The following is a 19,531-nucleotide window of genomic DNA, read 5'->3' as shown; positions in this document are numbered from 1 at the left end:
TCTCTTACACATTGATTTTTCATTTTGTGTGGTTTCTTTTCCCTTTTTATCCATCCAGGATTATAAAGTTCACAGAGATGAAATACATTCTAAATTAGTTCAGATAATGCGAGAGAGATTACAGGTCCATTTGCGTGGGTTGCCTCAAATTGTTGAGAGTTGGAATAAACCTGAGGATACTGATCCCCAGCCTAATCAGTTTGCCAAGTCCCTTGCAAAGGTAAATGCAATGTAATTAATTTGAGTGATTGCGCTTTGCATCTGATTTTTCTACTTGTTCAATGTTTTGGTGTCCTCTCTGCATGCAATGTTGGTGTTCATGGTATATCTTCTGGTTAATCTGCATGCATAAAGCTTCTTCACCTTATACATTGTTGGTGTTCCTTCTTGATATTATCTGCAACTCTGCTCAATTTATCATGGTTCTTACAACGGAAACAAATTGTCTGGTCTGACGAGTTGTACTAGGAATTGGTTGGGTACCTTGTCCAGGCATGCCTAAAAAGTCGTGATTTAAATGGAAACTATCATTTAACAGGGAAAAACTGGCTGAAAACCAGTTAATTGGCCAAACCTAACAAATGTGAGTTTACTACATTTTTATAAATGATGGCTAAACGTATACTTTGGTTGGCCAAGCTTACAAACAATAAAAAAGTACTTCACTCTGGTTGAAGTAATACATCATTAAACTAGTTCTTTGTGGCTTGCCTGGCTTAATATCTGGTCCAATTTTCAGAACCTTGGAATTTTCAATTATTAATTTATTATTGTAAGATCTGTTCTCTGTCAAATTTTCTTAGAGCATGAAAAGGGTTAATGGTGGAGGGGTGAATATGCAAACAATAAGATCTTTATTATTCTCTAGTGTGTGGAGGTCAAAGGAAAATAGTGATAATATGTTGGTGTTAAAAATATTAATGTGGAGATAATATGTTTAATGAATAATAGACTTCTTAAGATTGTTGAAGAATTTGCATAAACATAGCTGCTCTGCACAAATGAACTTGGGCTGGAATTGCTCCGGAATTTTTGCTATTAAAATTTTATTTGGTTTTGTGATTCTTTTACTCCGAAAGTCAAGTTCGACTTAAAAGAAGATGAATACGCAGAAATTCAAGAACAAATCTGACTTAGGAGTTGGAAAGTTCTGGCCAACCCTAGAACCAACATTGGAATAGTACAAGTCCGTGAGTTTTATGCTAATCTATGGCTGACGGACAAGCAAAAGAAAGAAAGACCGGGATTCAACCTATGGAGCACCATGGTCAGAGGAAAAATACTGCATTTTAATCTGGATAGAGTGAGGGAGGTTTTCAAACTACCCCCACAAAAGAATGACCCTGAAACATATGTCTGCCCAGAACTCAGTGGATATAAACAACACCAAGAATCAACCAAACCAACTGAGGAGAATGGATCTCAAGCCAGTTTGCCAGAGGATGGTCGGACTTCATTGGGCGTTCCATACTCCCTACTAGCAACCGTTCTGAAGTAACGGTAAGGCGAGCTGTGATGATCCACTGCATCATGATGGGCAATGAAGTAGAAGTTCACCAAATAATCCCATGTGAGATGTACAAGTTCGCAAACAAGGCTTCAACTCAAGCCAAGCTAGCCTTCCCGCATCTCATCTCTCGCTTGTGTAGTGAGGTAGGAGTCCTGATTAACAGAGACACATGTATTGCAGTGGACACTCAATCACTAAGGAGAGCATGGAGTATATCAAGGGATCAGCATCAGACAAGACTCAGCAGCCAGACAGTCCTCCCAAGAGGAAGACGCCTGAGCAGCCTCAGGAACGAAGCACTCCTCCAATTGAATGTTGGACTCAATTAGCAGCATCTATTGAGCAGTTGCAATCCACCCTGAACCAATTAAGAGAGGAGCAAAAGGAGCAGTCTTGCATACTCCACAAGCTGGCCGAAAATAAAAAGGAGCAAGGGCAAGAATTAGAAGAACTAAAGCAGCAGAAAACATCTTCTGAAGAGAGCAGTGATCACCATGATTAAGGTGGTTGAGTTTCCAACCCATATCCAGTTTTTATTTCAATAGTTTATTTCCTATTTTTCTATTCTAGGATGCATGATCATTAGTAGGATTTCCCACTTTTTAGTTTAGTAGTTAATGTTTATTTTTATTGAATTCAGTATAATATATTCCACTTATCATCCCATCGAACTTGAATAAAATTTTATTTTCCTTAAGAAGCAGTAAAATACATAAATTTTGAGTTTTATCATGAGTTATTCCAATTATTTTGATGTGGTGGCCTTGCATTTACCTTCTAAATGTATGAATTAACGGTGCATATTTGATAATGGAGATAAGTATGTTGACTCTTGAAAGAATAATGGATTTAGAGAAATATTATTAGTTTTCCGAAAAATAAAAAATATTGATTCTTGAAACAAGAAAAAGCAGCAAAAAAAAAAAAGAGAAAGAGAGAAAAAGCAAAATAAAAGCTCAAAAGATAAAGCAAAAGAGCAAGGATCCAAGACTTTGAGCATCAATGGTTAGGAGGGTCAAAAATTGACCTAAAAAGTTTAAATGAGCTGCTATCCCTAACTATATGCTTGTGGTGTGAAGGTGTCAAGTAAAAAATTTGAGATTGAGCAGTTAAAGTCGTGATCCAAAGCAAAAGAGTATGCTTAAGAACTCTGGGCACCACTGTCTGGGACTTTAAGCAAAGCTGAAGTCGAATCCAAAGGGTTCCTCCAGTTAAATGCCTGTGGCGCTTATGTATCCGGTGGTAATATGGGAAAACAAAATGCTTAGGGTCACGGCTAAGCTAAAAAAGGTGCGAAGCACCAAAAGAAGCTGTGTTCAAGAATCAAGAAAAACCAAAAGAAGAGAATCAATAATATCATCCGGATTCTAGTTCCAAGGGATGCCAATTTTTCTAAGCTTCAAAGGAAGTGAGATGCCAAAATTGTTCAGAAGTAAAGAGCTAATAGCCCCATTCAGTATTTGGAACTGAGCTTTATTAACAACTCTGAGACTTATTGTGTTTTTCTCTTCCATTAGTCCTACTTTGTTTTAGTTGCTTGAGGACAAGCAACAGTTTAAGTTTGGTGTTGTGATAAGTGGATATTTTATACGCTTTTTGGCACTGTTTTCTTAGTGTTTTCAGTATATTTCATTATGTTTTATTTAATTTTAATAGGTTTTAGTGTAAAATTCATTTTTTGGATGATACTTTGAGTTTTTGTATTTTTGTTATGATTTTAGGTAATTTCTTACTGAAATTGACAAGTTTTGGCAAAGTCTGATTCATAGGTAAAGAACAGAGTATAGATGCTATCAGATCCTGGCCTCCATCTATTCAAACGAGTATTTCTAGATCTATAGAGGTCCAAATGACATGTTTTCAACGGCGTTGGAAAGCTAACTTCTAGAGCTTTCCAGCAATATATAATAGTCTATACTTTTCTTTGGAGGAGACTGCCCATATTGGGCGTTGAATGCCCAAACTACCCCCTTTCTGGTGTTCAACTCCCCAAGAGGACCAAGGCCAGCGTTGAACTCCCAAACCTGGCATTCAACGCCACCAAGGGAGCACAAGGCAGTGTGGACAACTCCCTAATGGGCTTTCAACACCCATTCCTCAAGGCAGATGCCAAGCTCAGCCCAAAGCACTCGACCAAAGTGGGCCCAGGAGTGGATTTTTGCACCTTTAGCCTAGTCTATCATATTTTTTGTATTTCTTTCATTATTAGATTAGTATATATAGGAAAAGATCACCCATGTTTAGGATCTTCTGCCTCATCTACCACCACTTTTGAATTACACTTTATTTTTCTATAAAGCATGAGTAACTAAACCTCCTAGGTTAAGGTTAGGAGCTCTGTTGATTCTTATGGATTAATAATATTACTATTTCCATTTCAATCTATGTTTGATTCCATTCTAAGATGTATATTCATTCTTCAATCTAAATAAAACTGGGTAGAACGAGAGTATGACCCTTTATCTATAAGGGTTCTTGCGAGTCTCTAGCGGGATAGCATTGAACTACAAGCTTGAGAATACATCTCCTAGACGGCTAATCCACGACTCGTTGGGGACATGGGAACATCTGTTCAGCTGAAATCTGGGGCGATTAGGGCCTTTGTGGTATAAACTGGAATCATAAAGCTTCATTCTCTGATCCGGAAGATCTTACCTTGTCCGTGACATTTTGAGTAGGATCACCAGAGATTGAATTGCTAGAGCTTCACCCTCGTTCAGATTGAATGAACATTGGCGTGGCATTTTGTAAAACCCGGTTAATTAATAAATAATTTAACCCACAAATTAAAATTTATTAAAAAAAACTAGAAATGAGATTTTTGTGGTTTTATATGATAGAGAAAATTAAAACGAGAATTTCGACACTAATTTTAAAGAATTTGGCCCAAGATTGGACCAAACAGACCGAACCGGTTGAATCGAATCCAAAGTGGGCCCTTGGCCTAACCCAATAGCCAAATTAAATGAAGGCATCAGCCTTCTCCCTCCAGCCAAACACACACACGTTGCAACACATTGGGGGAGAGGAAGAACATATCACAAGTTCTCCAAACCCTCACTTGTGATTCAAAGTAACATAACTTTTGATCTGGAGCTTCGATCATCACACCGTTTGCGTCCACGCGACCGTGGCGTCGAGCTCTACAAAGCCCACAACTTTGTTTCTAGGGTAAGCCATGTTTTCCTTCCAGTTTTTCCAGCCTTGATTTTAAAAACTGTGAGTGAAAATGTTGAGATTTTGAGCCCTTTGATGTTATAGGATCTAATTAGCTTGAAGGAGAAGCTTAATCTTGACTCTTTGATCCTTAGGTGTGGTAAAATTTTCAACCCTAAGCCAAATGCTTGAGTTGTTGTGATTAGATATTGAGTTTATATGTTTGGGTACATATTATGTGTATTAGGCAATGTATATATAAGTGAGTTGGAGCTTGTTGGTGATTTTGGAAGCTTGGAAGTGGAGTTCAAGCTGGAAATTATGTTGGTGAGATGTTGAATCTCGAAAGCTTGAGGAAAAAGTGAAATTGGAAGTGTTTCGGGTTGAGCAGGGAATCAGCCAAGGTATGGTTTCGGTTTCCTGTATCTAAAATGTAATGTAATGTGAAAACTTAGACTCGAGACCCTAGGATAGGCATTGAATTTGAGATGTTGATTGGTTATAACAAATTGTATGGATTATGTGATTATTGATTTTTGAAGGTGGGATTAATGTTTTTGTTGATAATATATATGAATTGTGTATGATGGTACTTGGCATGTGTAAAGGTTGATTTGAAGTTGAAAATTATGCTTGATGTGGTTAGTTGGTTTGTGTGTTGAACAATGTGGAATTAGAAGTCTTTGTGTAATATATATGAATTGTGTATGATGGTACTTGGCATGTGTAAAGGTTGATTTGAAGTTGAAAATTATGCTTGATGTGGTTAGTTGGTTTGTGTGTTGAACAATGTGGAATTAGAAGTCTTTGTTTTGAGGTTTGATAAAAATGGAAGGTTGGGTATTTGATGATGTATATTGTGAATTATGAACTTGGATTATTGAGTTGAAATGAATGAAATAGAGAATTGATGTATTGTGGAATGAATATGGAAGTTGGAAATGTGGTTGAGGTTGAAATGGTAAGGTTTTAGTTGGGTCTAAAGGGGTTTGGAAGTGTAAGTTTGAAAAGTGGGGCTTGTTGGTTTTTGTTGAAAACTTTGATTTTGGCCCAACTTTGGCGGAGCATAACTTAGTCTCCGGACCCCCGATTTGTGTTAAATTTGATTAGAAATAAAATTGGGTCCGAGACGTTTATGTCATTCGAAGAACAGAGGAAAAATATTTTAAAATGAGGAAGTTATTCTCAATCAAAATTTGGTGCGTAAACTGAAAAAATGGGACTTAGTAGCTTTTTGTGTTGCTGTATAACATGCGTACGCATGCATCTCATACGCGGGCAAAATCGCATGCCCCACGCGTACACGTGACATGGGGATTTTGCGTACACGAAATTCTCATGCGCGACCAGTCGATTCTGCCTGGTCCGCATGCGTGCACGAAAAAGAGCAATGCGTACGCGTAATGGGCTAACATGAACGTTCACGCGTGCACGTGGCCCACGCATACACATGACATGGGATTTCTTTGGCGCTCACGTATACGTGTGACCCTATTTTCAACAAATATGACTTTTGTGTTTTCAAAACCAAATTTCAAACTTCTAAGCCTCCATTTTCATCCTTTTAGTCCTAAATCCTTATAGTATGCCTAGTATTGAGAAGAAGCTAGGAAGGGTGGTAGCTTGAGGATGAAGTAAGGGGAGAGTTAATGATGAATTATGATTAATGATGATTGTATGAGTTGCTGAGGGTGATGGTGGAAGTGCGGTGTATGCCATGAGCCGAAGGGCTGTATTTGATCATGATTTATGGCTGGTTATGGATTATGTTATGAGTCAGATGACTATGATAAATATTGATTTATGGCTGATAATGAATATTGGTGGACGAAATTGTGATTCATACTTAAATTGTTGTTCGAAATTGATTGCCCCAGTAATGGCTCCAAAAGCTTGGTGCTCAATACCATGGTCTAAACATAACTTCACAACTTCGCACAACTAACCAGCAAGTGTACTGGGTCGTCCAAGTAATAAACCTTACGTGAGTAAGGGTCGATCCCACAGAGATTGTTGGTATGAAGCAAGCTATGGTCATCTTGTAAATCTCAATCAGGCGGATAATAATTGGTTATGGAGTTTTCGAATAATAAATAAATGAACAGAAAATAAAGATAAAGTTACTCATGTAATTCAATGGTGGGAATTTCAGATAGGTGCATGGAGATGCTGTGTTCCTTCTGAATCTCTACTTTCCTACTGCTCCCATCCAATCCTTCTTACTCCTTTCCATGGCAAGCTGTATGTAGGGTATCACCGTTGTCAATGGCTACATCCCATCCTCTCAGTGAAAAAGGTCCAAATGCTCTGTCATGGCACGGCTAATCATCTGTCGGTTCTCGATCATGTCGGAATAGAATCCATTGATTCTTTTGTGTTTGTCATCACGCCCAACAATCGCGAGTTTAAAGCTCGTCACAGTCATTCAATCCCAGAATCCTACTCGGAATACCACAGACAAGGTTTAGACTTTCCGGATTCTCATGAATGCTGCCATCAATTCTAGCTTATACCACGAAGACTCTAATCTCATGGAACGGATGGCTCGGTTGTCAGGCGAGGGGCATCCATGCGTCGTGCATCAGGAATCCAAGAGATACACACTCTAGCTCTCGCTTGTAGAACGGAGGTGGTTGTTAGGCACGCGTTCATAAGGATGGATGATGATGAGTATCACGGATCATCACATCCATCAGGTTGAAGTACGAATGGTATCTTAGAACAGGAATAAATTGAATTGAATAGAAAATAGTAGTAATTGCATTAAAACTTGAGGTACAACAGAGCTCCACACCCTTAATCTATGGTGTGTAGAAACTCCACCGTTGAAAATACATAAGTGATGAAGGTCCAGGCATGGCCGAATGGCCAGCACCCATGAATGACCGAATGGTCAAAAGAACTAGATAGTCCAAGACGTCTAATACACTAGTAAAAAGTTCTATTTATACTAAACTAGCTACTAGGGTTTACAGAAGTAAGTAATTGATGCATAAATCTACTTCCGGGGCCCACTTGGTGTGTGCTTGGGCTGAGTTTGATCTTTACACGAGCTGAGGCTTCTTTTGGACTATTTAATACAGCTTCACACAACTAACCAGCAAGTGCACTGGGTCGTCCAAGTAATACCTTACGTGAGTAAGGGTCGAATCCCACGGAGATTGTTGGCTTGAAGCAAGCTATGGTTATTTTATTATTCTTAGTCAGGATATCAGTTATAATTATCAGTTTGAATTACGAAAAATAAAAGAGCATAAAATAAATAATTGTTACTTAATAATGGAGAATATGTTGGAGTTTTGGAGATGCTTTGTCCTCTGAATCTCTGTAATGTAATATTCCATCCATGGAAAAGTGCAAAGTTCCCTCCATGGCAAGCTATATGTAGGGTGTCACCGTTGTCAATGGCTACTTCTCGTCCTCTCAGTGAAAACGGTCCAAATGCTCTGTCACAGCACGGCTAATCAGATGTTGGTTCTCGATCATGCCGGAATAAAATCCATTGATTCTTTTGCGTTTGTCATCACGCCCAACACTCGCGAGTTTGAAGCTCGTCACAGTCATCCAATCCCAGAATCCTACTCGGAATACCACGGATAAGGTTTAGACGTTCCGGATTCTCATGAATGCCGCCATCAATTCCAGCTTATACCACGAAGATTCTGATTAAGGAATCTAAGAGATACTCATTCAATCTGATGTAGAACGGAGGTGTTTGTCAGGCACACGTTCATGGAGTGAGGAAGGTGATGAGTGTCACGGATCATCACCTTCTTCATAGTTAAGCGCAAATGAACATCTTAGATAAGAACACGCACGTTTGAATGGAGAAACAAAAACAATTGCATTAATTCATCGAGACGCTGCAGAGCTCCTCACCCCCAACAATGGAGTTTAGAGACTCATGCTGCCAAAAGGTACAAATTTCATATTTAAAAATGTCATGAGATACAAAATAATCCTCTTAAAGTTGTTTAAATACTAAACTAGTAACCTAGGTTTACAGAAATTGAGTAAACTAATATGGATAGTGCAGAAATCCACTTCTGGGGCCCACTTGGTGTGTATTGGGGATGAGACTTAAGCTTTTCACGTGCTTAGGCTATTTCTGGAGTTGAACGCCAAGTTGTAACGTGTTTCTGGCGTTCAACTCTGGTTCGTGACGTGTTTCTGGCGCTGGACGCCAGACTGCAACATGGAACTGGCGTTGAACGCCAGTTTACGTCGTCTATCTACGTGCAAAGTATGGACTATTATATATTGCTGGAAAGCCCTGAATGTCTACTTTTCAGCCCAATTAAGAGCGCGCCAATTGGACTCCTATAGCTTCAGAAAATCCATTCCGAGTGCAGGGAGGTCAGGATCCAACAGCATCAGCAGTCCATTTTCAGCTTGAATCAGATTTTTGCTCAGCTCCCTAAATTTCAGCCAGAAAATACCTGAAATCACAGAAAAATACACAAACTCATAGTAAAGTCCAGAAATATGATTTTGCTTAAAAACTAATAAAATTCTATTAAAAACTAATTAAAGTATGCTAAAATCTACATGAAATTATCCCCAAAAAGCGTATAAAATATCCGCTCATCACAACACCAAACTTAAATTGTTGCTTGTCCTCAAGCAACTAGATAAATAACATAGGATGAAAAGAAATTAAGAAGCAATAATATCTCAGAGTTTTAAGTGAAGCTCAGATTCTTATTAGATGAGCGGGGCTGGTAGCTTTTTGATTTTTGAACAGTTTTGGCATCTCACTTTATCCCTTGAAATTCAGAATGATTGGCATCCATAGGAACTCAGAATTCAGATAATATTATTGATTCTCCTAGTGTAGTATGTTGATTCTTGAACACAGTTACTTTATGAGTCTTGGCCGTGGCCCTAAGCACTTTGTTTTCCAGTATTACCACCGGATACATAAATGCCACAGACACATAATTGGGTGAACCTTTTCAGATTGTGACTTAGCTTTGCTAAAGTCCCCAATTAGAGGTGTCCAGAGTTCTTAAGCACACTCTTTTGCCTTGGATCACGACTTTAACCACTCAGTCTCAAGCTTTTCACTTGGACCTGCATGCCACAAGCACATGGTTAGGGACAGCTTGATTTAGCCGCTTAGGCCTAGATTTATTTCCTTGGGTCCTCCTATCCACTGATGCTCAAATCCTTGGATCCTTTTCACCCTTGCCTTTTGGCTTTAAGGGCTATTAGTTTTTTTTTCTTGATCCAATGATTCCTTGTAAATTTTTTTTTTCACTGCTTTTTCTTACTCCAAGAATCAAATTCATGATTTTTCAGATCATCAATAATATTTTTCGTGTTCCTCATTCTTTCAAGAGCCAACAATTTCTAACATTCATAAAATTCAAGATAAAAAATATGCACTGTTCAAGCATTCATTCAGAAGATAAAAAGTATTTCCACCACATATAATTAATTATAATTTTTCTTATTAAGGACTCGAAAAATATAAATTACTTCTTTATTCTAAAAATCTACTATTTTATTCATGTTTGATGATGATGAGAATAAATTATAAATTAATTGGAAATAAAACCAAAATAGACATGCTAATTACTACTACTCCTATATAACTTCTAAGGTAAATTCATATAATAACACTATCACAGAGTTAAAGCTAAAATTAGAACTCAACAACCTGTATTTTGGGAAGTGGATGTTCCTCTAGTCTGTAGGGTGCTTGGTCCTTCAAGAATTAATTTCTGACGCTTCAGCTCCCTCAAGTCACGCCCTTGCTCCTCTTGTTCCCTAAGCAATTTGCAAAGAATGCTACTTTGATTATTTTGTTCTTCTTTTATTTGGTTCATAGCTTCTTGTAGCTTGGAAACAGATGCCTCAAGATGCTCCCAATATTCGAATTGAGGGAGTTCTAGGAGGAATTCTTGTGCTCTCCTCTTGATTGGGTCATCCTACAACTGTTGTCTTTCCATTGATAATTTAGTGATTGGCCGCTCGACTGAGATGTACTCAGTTATTCCCATCCTCACTCCAGCATCTCTGCAGAGCATAGAAATTAAGCTTGGATAGGCCAATTTGGCATCTTTGGAGTTCTTGTTTGCTATTTTGTAGAGTTCACACGAGATTAGTTGATGAACTTCTACTTCACTTCCCAACATGATGCAGTGAATCATCACTGCTCTTTTAACAGTGACTTTCGAACGGTTGCTGGTGGGCAATATAGAACGCCCAATGAAGTCCAGCCAGCCTCTGGCAACTGGTTTGAGATCTTCTCTCTTGAGTTGATTTGGGATGCCAGTGGTGCTGGTGGTCCACCTGGTTCCAGGGATGCATATATCCTCTAGAATCTTGTCCAGGCTTTTGTTTACCCTCATCATTCTCCTATTAAAGGATTCTAGGTCATCTTTTAGTTGAGGAAGCTTGAAGATCTCCCTGATTTTGTCAGGGTGGATGTGAACAATCTTTCCTCTGACCAAAGTTCGATAGTCATAGAGGGCAGTTCCAGTTATTCTTTGCCTGTCTGTCTGCCACAGATTAGCGTAGAACTCCTGAACCATATTCCTTCCCACTTTTGTTTCAGGATTAGCTAGGATTTCCCAGTTCCTGTTTCGAATTTGCTCCTGGATCTCCGGATATTCATCTTCTTTCAGATCGAACTTGACTTCCGGGATCACTGATCTTAGACCCATTATTTTGTAGTAATGGTCTGAATGTTCTTTGGTTAAGAACTTCCCTTGATTCCAAAGTGGTTTTGGAATATTCTCTTTCTTGCCTCTCGGAGTGGGTTGTTTTCTTTTAGGAGCCATGATCTTAGTGAGTATGTTTTTGTGATCACGGATAAACACACCAAACTTAGAGGTTTGCTTGTCCTCAAGCAAAAGATAAGAAAGGAGAGGGATAGCAGGAGAGCTAAAGTCGAATGGTGGATGAGAAGAGGGGACCGAATGTGAATTTAAAAGGGAGGGGGTGGGTTTTCGAAAAAATGTTAGAAAGATAAGATAAAAGATATGATTTATAAAAGATAGATATTATAAGAAAAAGATATAATTTAAAATTAAAAAGTTGTGAATGATATTTGAAAAAGATAAATCTGAATTTTTAATTTGAAAAAGATTTTAAAAGATAATAAAGTTTTGAAAAATTTTGAAAAAGAGTTAGATTGGATTGGAAAAAAATTTGTGTTTATGTATTAAGATATATTTGATATTTTTGAAAAAGGGATTTTAGAAATTAGGGTTTTTAGAAATTAGGATTAAAATTTTTGAAATTGAAGGATGACATTTTGAAACATGTTTATGCAAGAAATCATGAATTGAAACATAAAAAATTAGAAAATTTATGAAGAAAAACGAATTTTACCTCCTTCCCACCATCCTGGCGTTAAACGCCCAAATGCTGCATGTTTTGGGCGTTTAACGCCCAATTGCTGCTCTCCTGGGCGTTCAACGCCCAGCTGTTGCTTCTTTCTGGCGTTGAACGCCAAGAAGTCCTTTGTCACTGGGCGTTTTTCTGAACGCCCAGGACACTGTAATTCTGGCGTTAAACGCCCAGAAGGAGCTTCTTTCTGGCGTTTAACGCCCAGAAGATGCTCCTTTCTGGCGTTCAACGCTCAGATGGCTATCCTTACTGGCGTTGAACGCCCAGTGGATGCTTCTTTTGGGCGTTCAATGCCCAAAACATTTCTTACTGGCTTTTTCACGCCAATGAGCTTCCAAATTCCCCTGTAACTCTGTGAATTCAAGCAATTGCTATTTTACCTTGAAGATACTTTGACATATACCTGTAAAAATCAATTAATTAACAAATAAATTTTGTAAATGGCTGGGTTGCCTCCCAGCAAGCGCTTCCTTATTGTCTTTAGCTGGACTTTTACTGAGCTTTAATCAAGTCTCAGTTTTGAGCATTCTTGCTCAAAATTGCTTTCAAGATAATGTTTAACTCTCTGTCCATTAACAATGAACTTTTTGTTAGAGTCATTATCCTGAAGCTTTACGTATCCATATGGTGACACACTTGTAATCACATATGGACCTCTCCACCGGGATTTCAATTTCCCGGGGAATAATTTGAGCCTAGAATTAAATAGCAGAACTTTCTGCCCTGGCTCAAAGACTCTGGATGACAGTTTCTTATCATGCCATCTTTTTGCTTTCTCTTTGTAAATTTTTACATTTTCGAAAGCATTGAGTCTAAATTCCTCTAGCTCATTTAACTGGAGCAACCGCTTTTCTCCAGCTAACTTGGCATCAAGGTTCAGGAATCTGGTCGCCCAGTAGGCCTTATGTTCCAGTTCCACTGGCAAGTGACATGCCTTTCCATACACAAGCTGGTATGGAGAGGTCCCTATAGGGGTCTTGAATGCTGTTCTGTATGCCCACAGAGCATCATCCAAGCTTCTTGTCCACTCCCTTCTACGGTTAATTACAGTCCGTTCCAGGATTCTTTTAAGTTCTCTGTTAGAGACTTCAGCTTTCCCATTTGTCTGTGGATGATATGGAGTGGCTACCCTGTGGCTAACTCCATAACGAACCAAAGCAGAGTAAAGCTGTTTATTACAGAAATGAGTGCCCCCATCACTGATTAATACTCTAGGGGTACCAAATCTGCTGAAGATGTGTTTCTGAAGGAATTTTAACACTATCTTAGTGTCATTAGTGGGTGTTGCAATAGCTTCCACCCATTTGGATACATAATCCACTGCCACCAGAATATAAGTGTTTGAGTATGATGGTGGGAAAGGCCCCATGAAGTCAATACCCCATACATCAAACAACCCAATCTCCAAGATCTCTTGTTGAGGCATGGCATAACTGTGAGGCAGATTACCATATCTTTGGCAACTGTCACAATTAAGTACAAACACTCGGGAATCTTTATAGAGAGTAGGCCAGTAGAAGCCACATTGGAGGACTCTTGTGGCTGTTCGCTCACTTCCAAAATGTCCTCCATATTGTGATCCATAGCAATGCCATAGGATCTTCTGCGCTTCTTCTTTAGGCACACATCTACGGATTACTCCGTCTGCACATCTCTTGAAGAGATACGGCTCATCCCAAAGATAATACTTTGCATCCGTGATCATCTTCTTTGATTGCTGCCTACTGTATTCTTTGGGTATGAATCTCACTGCCTTGTAGTTCGCAATGTCTGCAAACCATGGCACTTCTTGGATGGTAAAGAGTTGCTCATCCGGAAAGTTTTCAGAGATCTCAGTAAGAGGGAGGGACGCCCCTTCTACTGGTTCTATTCAGGACAGGTGATCTGCTACTTGATTCTCTGTCCCTTTTCTGTCTCTTATTTCTATATCAAACTCTTGCAGAAGAAACACCCATCTTATGAGTCTGGGTTTTCAATCCTGCTTTGTGAGTAGATATTTAAGAGCAGCATGGTCAGTGTACACAATCACTTTTGATCCTACTAAATAGGATCTGAACTTGTCTATGGCGTAAACCACTGCAAGTAGCTCTTTTTCTGTGGTTGTGTAGTTCTTCTGTGCGTCATTTAGAACGCGACTGGCATAATAAATGACGTGCAAAAGCTTGTCATGCCTTTGTCCCAACACTGCACCAATGGCATGGTCACTGGCATCACACATCAGTTTAAAAGGTAATGTCCAGTCTGGTACAGAGATGACTGGTGCTGTGACCAGCTTAGCTTTCAGAGTCTCAAACGCCTGCAGACACTCCTTATCAAAGATAAATGGCGTGTTAGCAGCTAGCAGATTACTTAGAGGTTTGGCGATTTTTGAAAAATTCTTTATAAACCTCCTATAAAATCCTGCATGCCCCAGAAAGCTTCTGATTGCCTTAACATTGGTAGGTGGTGGTAATTTTTCAATTACCTCTACCTTAGCTTGATCCATCTCTATTCCCTTGTTCAAAATTTTGTGCCCAAGGACGATTCCTTCAGTCACCATAAAGTGACATTTTTTTCAGTTTAAAACTAGGTTAGTCTCTTGGCACCTCTTTAGAACAAGTGCTAGATGGTCAAGACAGGAGCTGAATGAGTCTCCAAATACTGAAAAGTCATCCATGAAGACTTCCAGAAAATTTTCCACCATACCAGAGAAAATTGAGAGCATGCACCTTTGATAGGTTGCAGGTGCATTGCACAAGCCAAATGGCATCCTTCTGTATGCAAATACTCCAGATGGACATGTGAATGCTATTTTCTCTTGATCCTGGGGATCTACTGCAATTTGATTATAACCTGAATATCCATCCAGGAAGCAGTAGTATTCATGACCTGCTAGTCTTTCCAGCATCTGGTCTATGAATGGTAAAGGAAAATGATCCTTTCTGGTGGCTGTATTGAGCCTTCTATAATCAATACACATACGCCACCCTGTAACTGTTCTTGTAGGAACCAGTTCATTTTTTTCATTAGGAATCACTGTCATGCCACCTTTCTTAGGGACAACTTGGACAGGGCTTACCCAGGGGCTATCAGAAATAGGATAAATAATCCCAGCCTCTAGTAATTTAGTGACCTCCTTCTGCACCACTTCCTTCATGGCTGGATTTAGCCACCTTTATGGTTGAACCACTGGCTTGGCGTCACCTTCCAATAGGATCTTGTGCATGCATCTGGCTGGGCTAATACCCTTAAGATCACTGATGGACCACCCAAGAGCTGTCTTGTGTGTCCTTAGCACTTGAATTAGTGCTTCCTCTTCCTGTGGCTCTAAGGTAGAGCTTATGATTACAGGAAAGGTATCACCTTCTCCCAGAAATGCATATTTCAGGGAGGGTGGTAATGGTTTGAGCTCAGGTTTAGGAGGTTTCTCCTCTTCCTGAGGGATTTTCAGAGGTTCTATTATTCTCTCTGATTCCTCCAGATCAGGCTGAACATCTTTAAAGATATCCTCTAGCTCTGATTCGAGACTCTCATTCATATTTACTTCTCTTACCAGAGAGTCAATAATGTCAACACTCATGCAGTCATTTGGGGTGTTTGGATACTGCATAGCTTTAACAACATTCAACTTGAACTCCTCCTCATTGACTCTCAGGGTTACTTTCCCTTTTTGGACGTCAATGAGGGTTCGGCCAGTTGCTAGGAAAGGTCTTCCTAGAATGAGAGTTGCACTCTTGTGCTCCTCCATTTCTAGCACCACAAAGTCAGTAGGAAAGGCAAATGGCCCAACCTTGACAATCATGTCTTCAATCACGCCTGATGGGTATTTAATGGAACCATCAGCAAGTTGAAGACATATTCGGGTTGGTTTGACTTCTTCAGTCAAACCAAGCTTTGTGATAATAGATGCAGGTATTAGGTTGATACTTGCCCCAAGATCACATAGAGCTTGCTTGGTACAAGTACCCTCTAAAGTGCATGGTATCATAAAGCTCCCGGGGTCTTTAAGCTTCTCAGGTAAGCTTTTTAGAATGACTGCACTGCATTCTTCAGTGAGATAAACTTTTTCAGTTTCCCTCCAATCCTTCTTATGACTTAAGATCTCTTTCATGAACTTAGCATAAGAGGGTATTTGCTCAAGTGCCTCTGCAAACGAAATCTTTATTTCAAGAGTCCTTAGATAGTCTGCAAAGTGGGCAAATTGCTTATCATGTTCCTCTTGGCGGAGTTTCTGAGGATAAGGCATTTTAGCTTTGTATTCCTCAACCTTAGTTGTTGTAGGTTTATTGCCTACAGATGTGGGTTGGGAAGCCTTTTTAGAAGGGTTATTATCAGCACTTGTATGTGCCTGATCCCCCACTGGCATTTGAATACCAGGGGTGGAAGCTGGAGTGGCGTTAGACGCCAGCTCCTTACTTGTTTCTGGCGTCTAAACGCCAGAACTGTGCTTCCTTTGGGCATTCAACACCAACTCCTTGCTTGTTTCTGGCGTTGAACACCAGGATTGGGCATGGTTTGGGCGTTCAGCGCCAGCATTATTCCTCTCTGGGCTCTGATTGTCCTCAGAGGGATTTTGGGTAGCCATTTGTTCATTTCTTGGCTTCTTGCTGCCTTGAAGTGAGGTATTTAATATTTTCCCACTTCTTAATTGAACTGCTTGGCATTCTTTTGTTATTTGTTTTGATAGTTGCTGTTCTGTTTGCTTCAACTGTACTTCCATATTCAAGTTAGCCGTTCTTGTTTCTTGTAATATCTCCTTGAATTCGGCTAACTGTTTTGTTAGAAAGTCTAATTGCTGATTGAATTCATTAGCCTGATCTACAGGACTGAGTTCAGCAGTCACTGTTTTAGCCTTTTCTTTCATGGAAGATTTACTGCTTAGGTACAGATGCTAATTTCTGGCAACTGTATCAATAAGCTCTTGAGCTTCTTCAATTTTTTTTCTCATACGTATAGATCCACTAACTGAGTGGTCTAGAGAAATCTGAGCTTTTTCTGTAAGCCCATAGTAGAAGATGTCTAATTGCACCCACTCTGAAAACATTTCAGAGGGGCATTTTCTTAGCATCTCTCTGTACCTCTCCCATGCATCATAAAGAGATTCATTATCTCCTTGTTTGAAGCCTTGGATGCTTAGCCTTAGCTGTGTCATCCGTTTTGGAGGAAAATAGTGATTCAGGAATTTTTCTGACAGCTGTTTCCATGTCTTTATGCTGTCCTTAGGTTGGTTATTTAACCACCTCTTAGCTTGATCTTTTACAGCAAATGGAAACAGTAATAATCTATAGACATCCTGATCTACGTCCTTATCATGTACTGTGTCAGCAATTTGTAAAAATTGTGCCAAAAACTCTGTAGGTTCTTCCTGTGGAAGACCGGAATACTGGCAGCTTTGCTGCACCATGATAATGAGTTGAGGATTCAACTCAAAGCTACTAACTCCAATGGAGGGTATACATATACTACTCACATATGAAGCAGTAGTGGGATTAGCATATGACCCCAGAGTCCTTCTAGACTGTTCATTTCCACTTAGTTCCATGATGGAGCAAGGGAGATGGTATGGATGTAAATATTATTTATTTTATTATATATAAAAATTTATTTTCGAAATAATAAAATAAAAATATAACAAAGACCGAAATAAAATAAAATAAAATAAAGAAAGAAAGAAAATTACAAATTAAAATTAATAAAAAATTGAAAATATTTTATGAAGATTTTCGAAAAATTGAGGAGAGAGAAAGTGGTTAGGATATTTTTTGAAAAAGATATATATTTTTTTTGAATTTTGAAATCTTAAAAGGATAAGATTTGAAAAATTTTGAAATTGAAATCTGAATTTTTATATAAAAATTGCGAAAATATAGTTTAAAATTAGTTAGAAAAGCTTTTTTTTTTAATTTTGAATTTTATGATGAAAGAGAAAAACACACAAAAGACACAAGACTTAAAATTTTTAGATCTAATGCTCCTTATTTTCGAAAATTTTGGAGGAAAAACACCAAGGAACACCAAACTTAAAAATTTTAAGATCAAAACACAAAGAAGACTCAAGAACACCTTGAAGATTCACAAGAACACCAAGAACAAAAGAAAGAACACCAAACTTAAAATTTTTAGAAAACCAAGATAAATTTTCGAAAGTTATGAAAAGATTAACAAGAAAACATCAAACTTAAAGTTTGGCACAAGATTCAATCAAAGAAAAATTATTTTTGAAAAAGATTTTAAAAGAAGATGCCCAATTGTCAAGAGCATAAGCCAACGCTCTAGCCAACTGAGCTATTAATTTAATGTTGTTTTTAAAGATGTATTATATTTATGGATAAAAATAAAATTAAAAATTTTTTTGAAAACTAATATTTTGAAAAAGTACAAGAAAAACACGAAAACACACAGAACAAGAAAAACTAAAGATCAAACAATAAAAATAAACAAGAACAGCTTGAAGATCAAGGAAGAACAAAGAACACTAATACGAAAATTTTAAGGAAAAATATAAAATATGCAATTGACACCAAACTTAGAACAAGACACTAGACTCACGAAAAAATTTAAAAATTGATAAAGAAAAATAATATTTTTGAAAATTTTTTTGAAAAGAAATTAAAGGACTCTATAGTAACAAAAATAAATTATTCCTGATCTAAGAAACAAAACAAACCTTTAGTTGTTCAAACTCGAACAATCCCCGACAACAGCGCCAAAAACTTGGTGCACAAAATTGTGTATGCCAATATTAATGGACTATTTAACACAGTTTCGCACAACTAACCAGCAAGTGCACTGGGTCGTCCAAGTAATACCTTACGTGAGTAAGGGTCGAATCCCACGGAGATTGTTGGCTTGAAGCAAGCTATGGTTATTTTATTATTCTTAGTCAGGATATCAGTTATAATTATCAGTTTGAATTACGAAAAATAAAAGAGCATAAAATAAATAATTGTTACTTAATAATGGAGAATATGTTGGAGTTTTGGAGATGCTTTGTCCTCTGAATCTCTGTAATGTAATATTCCATCCATGAAAAAGTGCAAAGTTCCCTCCATGGCAAGCTATATGTAGGGTGTCACCGTTGTCAATGGCTACTTCCCATCCTCTCAGTGAAAACGGTCCAAATGCTCTGTCACAGCACGGCTAATCAGCTGTTGGTTCTCGATCATGCCGGAATAGAATCCATTGATTCTTTTGCGTTTGTCATCACGCCCAACACTCGCGAGTTTGAAGCTCGTCACAGTCATCCAATCCCAGAATCCTACTCGGAATACCACGGACAAGGTTTAGACGTTCCGGATTCTCATGAATGCCGCTATCAATTCCAGCTTATACCACGAAGATTCTGATTAAGGAATCTAAGAGATACTCATTCAATCTGATGTAGAACGGAGGTGTTTGTCAGGCACACGTTCATGGGGTGAGGAAGGTGATGAGTGTCACGGATCATCACCTTCTTCATAGTTAAGCGCGAATGAACATCTTAGATAAGAACACACACGTTTGAATGGAGAAACAGAAACAATTGCA

This window comes from Arachis hypogaea, chromosome 11 (assembly GCF_003086295.3).
Source record: "Arachis hypogaea cultivar Tifrunner chromosome 11, arahy.Tifrunner.gnm2.J5K5, whole genome shotgun sequence".
In the NCBI taxonomy this organism is placed as follows: domain Eukaryota; kingdom Viridiplantae; phylum Streptophyta; class Magnoliopsida; order Fabales; family Fabaceae; genus Arachis; species Arachis hypogaea.
Note: the sequence above shows the minus strand (reverse complement) of the source record.